The sequence below is a fragment of the Hemibagrus wyckioides genome, unplaced genomic scaffold (assembly GCF_019097595.1).
Source record: "Hemibagrus wyckioides isolate EC202008001 unplaced genomic scaffold, SWU_Hwy_1.0 Contig14, whole genome shotgun sequence".
Classification (NCBI taxonomy): domain Eukaryota; kingdom Metazoa; phylum Chordata; class Actinopteri; order Siluriformes; family Bagridae; genus Hemibagrus; species Hemibagrus wyckioides.
The window spans coordinates 399,159-405,600 of NW_026690774.1; the positions used below are offsets into that span (position 1 = coordinate 399,159).

The window sequence follows — 6,442 nt, forward strand, 5'->3', positions numbered from 1 at the left end:
CCTGAAGTTGTGGGGTGGGGTAGAGCTTAATTTTGAAACGTGGATTGGCGGTCCATATCCTCCACCTCCTGTTGAGGCGGCTTGCTCATGTGTGTGTGCATATATGTTACAGCATGTGTGTCCAACCAGCATGGGAATGCAGCCCAAGGTTGTGAAACACTTATGCCGAGTTCACACTGCACGATTTTCAAAGTAGTCGGATCACTGTTGTTTTCATGCTGCACGACTGTCTGGGGGAGCATTCAGTTGCTGCTGTGTGGCGCATAGCGGTAAAGGGGAAGCACACGCACGACGAGGGTGGGACTCGAACCCACGCGTGCAGAGCACAATGGATTAGCAGTCCATCGCCTTAACCTCTCGGCCACCTCGTCAGGTGGCAGCGCTTCCAAGGAGCCTTGTCAAAAGCAGGGGTTTTCTAATGGCGTGCGGGCTAGGAGGCTACCTTTCAATGATTTGTAGGCAGGTATTGAGGCATGCGGTCACGTAAACTGAAGGGTGCAGGCTAAGCGTTCAACAAGAACCTAAGAGTTCTGTAGCATCCGAGTTTTTCTGCTCTCGTCTCGGACCAGGGGGCTTTCAGATCTTTATCCTGCACTATTTCCACGTTTTGTTTTCAAATCTGAGGCATAAGTTGCGGAACTGTGCTCCAGCTGCCGAAACCCGGGATCGAAGCAGGGACCTTTAGATCTTCAGTCTAACGCTCTCCCAAATGAGCTATTTCGGCACCTCTGCCAGGCCTCTCCCGTACGTGTGAGTGAGCAGGTTTTTGTCGGCACGACTGCGCACCACGTCCAGACTGGAGAGGCAAACTTCTTTAGAAAGCGGTAGAGCTTTTTCCTTAAGGGCATAGACAGAAGGCATGGGAGCCTTACACCACTCAAATCCCACGCTACCTGAGGGCGCCGGTGGGGTTACGCGTGAGTGGTAAGAAGATGACCGAGTCATTCGGCCAGACAAGGAGGAAGCCTGGCACGGGCACTACAAATGGTCTGCCGTGCGACTAACACGCCTTCCACTTCACCAGCTCTACAGGAGACATCTAACCATTCCCAAGGAAGGAGGGAGCTCGGCCTTGGCTCGCGGCTCGCGGCAGGTCACTGACCTTGAATGGTCTCGGCTTAAGGCCCCGTGGTCAACCGCCACCCCTGTAGCCATGGGCGGAAGGAACGCTTCTGCTTGAAGAAGAATAAGAAATGTGTTTGAATCCACATTTTCTAAAGGTGACTATATTATTATTACTATTATTTTTTAAATTATTTTTTAACCAGTCTGCACTTATAAAAATATTCAGCCTGATCTACCTAATAAAAATAATTATGTAGTTCAAGTAAGACTAGTCTTTGTATTTATTACTTAATTTTCTATATGTAAGAAATACTTCTTGCTCTAAATTTCTGCATTTCCTTAGTCATTGTTTTGGGTTTGCTCTACTTAACTTTGAAAGTTTTAAAAGTGTATTTTTATTGAAACTTAAACCTAATTTTTTTTAAAGCTTCCATATTACTTAACTTTGAGTGGACCCTACTTTGTTTTTCTAAATGTACTAGTCACATTTGAAAGTTACATTTACTCCCATTTTCTGGTCAGGAACTAGGCATTTCCTATGCATTACAGGTAAAATATGAATTGTGTAATTATGCATTTTGAAATGCAACTTCACCCAGCACAAGAATAAAAGGAAGAGATTTTTTATTATATGCACACACTCATGAACAGTCAGTTCTTCCAAAATGCACTTGGTCCTGAATTTACACAACATGAAATAAAGTAAATACCAGATTTAACAAAACAACAACAACCACAGAGTAGTGCGACATGCATTGGGAGAACCTGAGAAAATGCTGTTTAACATGAACAACTGTAAAACAGGGAGCTTACTGTGACTACCTTCACTGACATCTGTATGGCTTTTAGGTTTGCAAGCTGACCCTGAGACTATGTACCTTAGAGGAAATGTTTTGTTCACATCCTCATTTTAGCACAGGGTTCTCAATCGTGGAGATCAAGGACCCCTGCCCTGCCCACTACAGATGACATAAACCAGGAGTCTTCAGTGAATCAGAAGCATGAAGACACCATCTGAGTCTCACTTCCACCATGAGAGTGAAGTGGGGAAAGACAACGTGAACAGGTATACAGAGCACTGATTAAATACAGTATATATTTATGACTCAGGTTTAGGATCTAGATGATAATATGTGTGGATGGGAGTATTCTACCTAATCTGGGGCATGAAGAGCTAATTGTGAGTGTTAGAGGAGCTAAACACGCAGCGCTAGCATGAGCATGTGAACTGAGTGCGCCATAGATTGGAAGGAAAACGGAACATCCACCAAAATATCCCCTTCTCAAATTTCAGACTCATCACCTATGTCAACTTACTTCACATCCAGTACAGTAGGTGGCGATAATGATCCTAAGGAGTTATTCACCATTAAACAAGAGAAGAAGAAGCAGCTCGACTCTCTGCTTGTCCGTCCATCAGTACCCAAAAGTAAAAAAAGAAAAAATATATATATTTAGCTGCACCCCGAAACTGGAATGCCCGCAAACCACACATCAAGATAATAACTGAACTAACAAGTCAACACCAACAGAAAGTTTCAGTCAGCAGGACCAAGCTAGTGATTAGCATTAGCTCTTAGAGCTAACACGATTGGCGCATAAAATATGCCATTTATTCATTAGCAATATTACAAAAAGGCACCAAAGCGCGTGACATTAGACATCATTCTCACAAACTCCCGACTGGTTTTCATGACAAGTATCTAGACAACAATATCAAGTGTGGTGTCATTTCTTGTTAGCATATTAGCCACAGCTACGAGCTAAAAGTGAACATGCTATACACTCACCGGGCTTTCGGCAAGAAAAGTAGCCCAATATCTCGTACGGCTTCCAAGAAGTTGTGGTTCATTCATTTGAATTCACTTATTTAAAGGAAAAGTGTTTAAAGCCATATTTCTTTGAAGCCAAAAAGAACGTACAATGGAATGTAAAATGATATGAAATAAAATGAAATGATGTACAGCTTTGAAAAACAGTAGAAAAACCAGGTACTAATAACATATATGATTGTAACATATACACTATATTGCCAAAAGTATTCGCTCACCCATCCAAATAATCAGAATCAGGTGTTCCAGTCACTTCCATGGCCACAGGTGTATAAAATCAAGCACCTAGGCATGCAGACTGTTTTTACAAACATTTGTGAAAGAATGGGTCGCTCTCAGGAGCTCAGTGAATTCCAGCGTGGAACTGTGATAGGATGCCACCTGTGCAACAAATCCAGTCGTGAAATTTCCTCGCTCCTAAATATTCCACAGTCAACTGTCAGCTGTATTATAAAAACGTGGAAGTGTTTGGGAACGACAGCAACTCAGCCACGAAGTGGTAGGCCACGTAAACTGACGGAGCGGGGTCAGCGGATGCTGAGGCGCATAGTGTGAAGAGGTCGCCAACTTTCTGCAGAGTCAATCGCTACAGACCTCCAAACTTCATGTGGCCTTCAGATTAGCTCAAGAACAGTGCGCAGAGAGCTTCATGGAATGGGTTTCCATGGCCGAGCAGCTGCATCCAAGCCATACATCACCAAGTGCAATGCAAAGCGTCGGATGCAGTGGTGTAAAGCACGCCGCCACTGGACTCTAGAGCAGTGGAGACGCATTCTCTGGAGTGACGAATCGCGCTTCTCCATCTGGCAATCTGATGCACGAGTCTGGGTTTGGCGGTTGCCAGGAGAACGGTACTTGTCTGTCTGCATTGTGCCAAGTGTAAAGTTTGGTGGAGGGGGGATTATGGTGTGGGGTTGTTTTTCAGGAGCTGGGCTTGGCCCCTTAGTTCCAGTGAAAGGAACTCTGAATGCTTCAGCATACCAAGACATTTTGGACAATTCCATGCTCCCAACTTTGTGGGAACAGTTTGGAGCTGGCCCCTTCCTCTTCCAACATGATTGTGCACCAGTGCACAAAGCAAGGTCCATAAAGACATGGATGACAGAGTCTGGTGTGGATGAACTTGACTGGCCTGCACAGAGTCCTGACCTCAACCCGATAGAACACCTTTGGGATGAATTAGAGCGGAGACTGAGAGCCAGGCCAACAAACAATAGACTTGAAGAAACCAACTCGGGTAAAACAACAAATTCTGTGACCACATTAATAATCTGAGATTTTTCTTCAACTGCATTTTTTCCTATTTAAAATATAGAAAGTAAACAGTAGTTAATTTAAGATTCTGTACTCTTTCTAGGTGTCTATTTAAAGGTCAGATTTTCCTCATGTCTGATCTTTTTTACTGAAGCATGTGTTCAAGTGACACACTGATGCATTTGATCTAAAATGACTTGTAGGGTTTTGCATAAACTTGTGGTGTCCATGCAGCTCACATGCACACACTCATTTAAAGCAAAAAAGGCAACATGCTAAATGCTAGAAACTCAGAAAGCATAAATTTCAAAGATTTGACTTCAGGTTGTTGTCAAATAATATAATCTGTAAAACAAATTAATGTATTAAATAAAAAAAATGGCATTTGGACCCCACTATATATATTATGGCTTTAGCAAGGCTATAAAGTGTCCACCTTTTTATATATTTCTTTTCTGTTTTGTACATTCCTTATTTTGAAGGCTAGTGTATTAATTTAAGTGTGTTCATTTTTGACAGAAATGGCCTCAATGTGTCTTAAAATGTCCTTGTTTTGTCTGTGCAGGCAACATTTATAACTGATTCCAGGTGTTTTGAGGAAATGCATCTCAAGCTCTGACATACTGCTGTGGCTAAAATTGATTTTTAAGACACTAATGTACATGGAAGTTGCTGGACAAAGCTCAGTCTGATGGTGTGCTTTTAGATCATTTGTGGCATATCTTGCTTCTTGTCATAGATAAATGTGAACTGTCTGAAAATGGAAAAATCGTGTTGGCAGTAGGCAACTGTAAGCAAACATTTTGATCAGTGGAGTTGAAATAAAGCTTATCTAACAGTTAGAACAGCTGTCCTGTGTTGTAATTATTTTATTGTTCATATTCTTATTATTAACATGAGTTAATCATAGTGGACTTTATACTGGACAATGGCAGCACACAGAGCGCTTACTCTAAATAAATTATGTTCATTATTATTTTTGTATGATATGGTGATGGAGTTCTAATTGAAACACTACAAACTAAAATATTTATGCTGTATTATTGGAGTACATGCTCACAAAATAAACAGCACACAGGTGATATTTCAGGAGTTTGGTGTCTGTAAACAGCTGTCTGTAGTTTTAACTCGGATCAGATCAAATCACTTTATTGTCACATCACCATCCACACATGTAGAAGTGAGTGAAATTCTTGAGTACAGCTCCAGACATTGCAGTAGAATATGTAATGTACAAATTTAAATACTTCTATATATAGTCTGTAATCAGCCTGTACAGTCTAAATTGCAATCTAAACATATACTTGGATAAACAGTATGGTAATGACATATGATACATTATTATAGAGTATACACAGTAGACATGGCACAGTATATTACAGTGTGATCATGTATAACAGTGCAGTGTGTTACAGTGTGATCATGTATAACAGTGCAGTGTGTGTTACAGTGTGATCATGTATAACAGTGCAGTGTGTGTTACAGTGTGATCATGTATAACAGTGCAGTGTGTTACAGTGTGATCATGTATAACAGTGCAGTGTGTGTTACAGTGTGATCATGTATAACAGTGCAGTGTGTGTTACAGTGTGATCATGTATAACAGTGCAGTGTGTGTTACAGTGTGATCATGTATAACAGTGCAGTGTGTGTTACAGTGTGATCATGTATAACAGTGCAGTGTGTGTTACAGTGTGATCATGTATAACAGTGCAGTGTGTGTTACAGTGTGATCATGTATAACAGTGCAGTGTGTGTTAGTGTGATCATGTATAACAGTGCAGTGTGTGTTACAGTGTGATCATGTATAACAGTGCAGTGTGTGTTACAGTGTGATCATGTATAACAGTGCACAGGTATAAATGTGATTCACAGGATGAATGTCATGTCATATGCACAGACAGTGTACAATGCACAGTGTGTTTGCAGCCTGTGCATATGATTGCAACAGAGCATAGAAATAGAAATCACATTCATTTAACTAAGTTTGTGTGTAATAATCGGGAGACTTCGCTGGAAGCGGGGACCAAACCCAGATCTCTGTGATAGTCGCGAACTCCTGCACACAGTGTTACAGACCCACATGCTGAACAATTAAAGCGTTGCTTTATTAACATGAATCAAACGAAACCAACACAAGACACGGGACAAATAGAACATGATTAACAAAATACAAGGAGAACATGGAAACCTAGTTTTAGAATTTTTGTGTTCACTCTGAGAAAATTCCTGAGTCGCGCTAAATTCAGGGAAGAGATGCTAAAGAACTATGCAGAAACAGTGATTAAATA

General features: G+C 41.3%; 2 non-coding genes across 2 annotated transcripts; both read right to left on the reverse strand.

Moving 5' to 3' along the window:
• Positions 1 to 289: 289 nt before the first annotated feature.
• Positions 290 to 371, reverse strand: trnas-gcu (transfer RNA serine (anticodon GCU)). The gene has a single exon. It is a non-coding gene; the product is annotated as a tRNA-Ser (tRNA).
• A 280-nt stretch (positions 372 to 651) lies between these two features.
• trnaf-gaa (transfer RNA phenylalanine (anticodon GAA)) lies at positions 652 to 724 on the reverse strand. The gene has a single exon. It is a non-coding gene; the product is annotated as a tRNA-Phe (tRNA).
• Between the last annotated feature and the right edge of the window lie 5,718 nt (positions 725 to 6,442).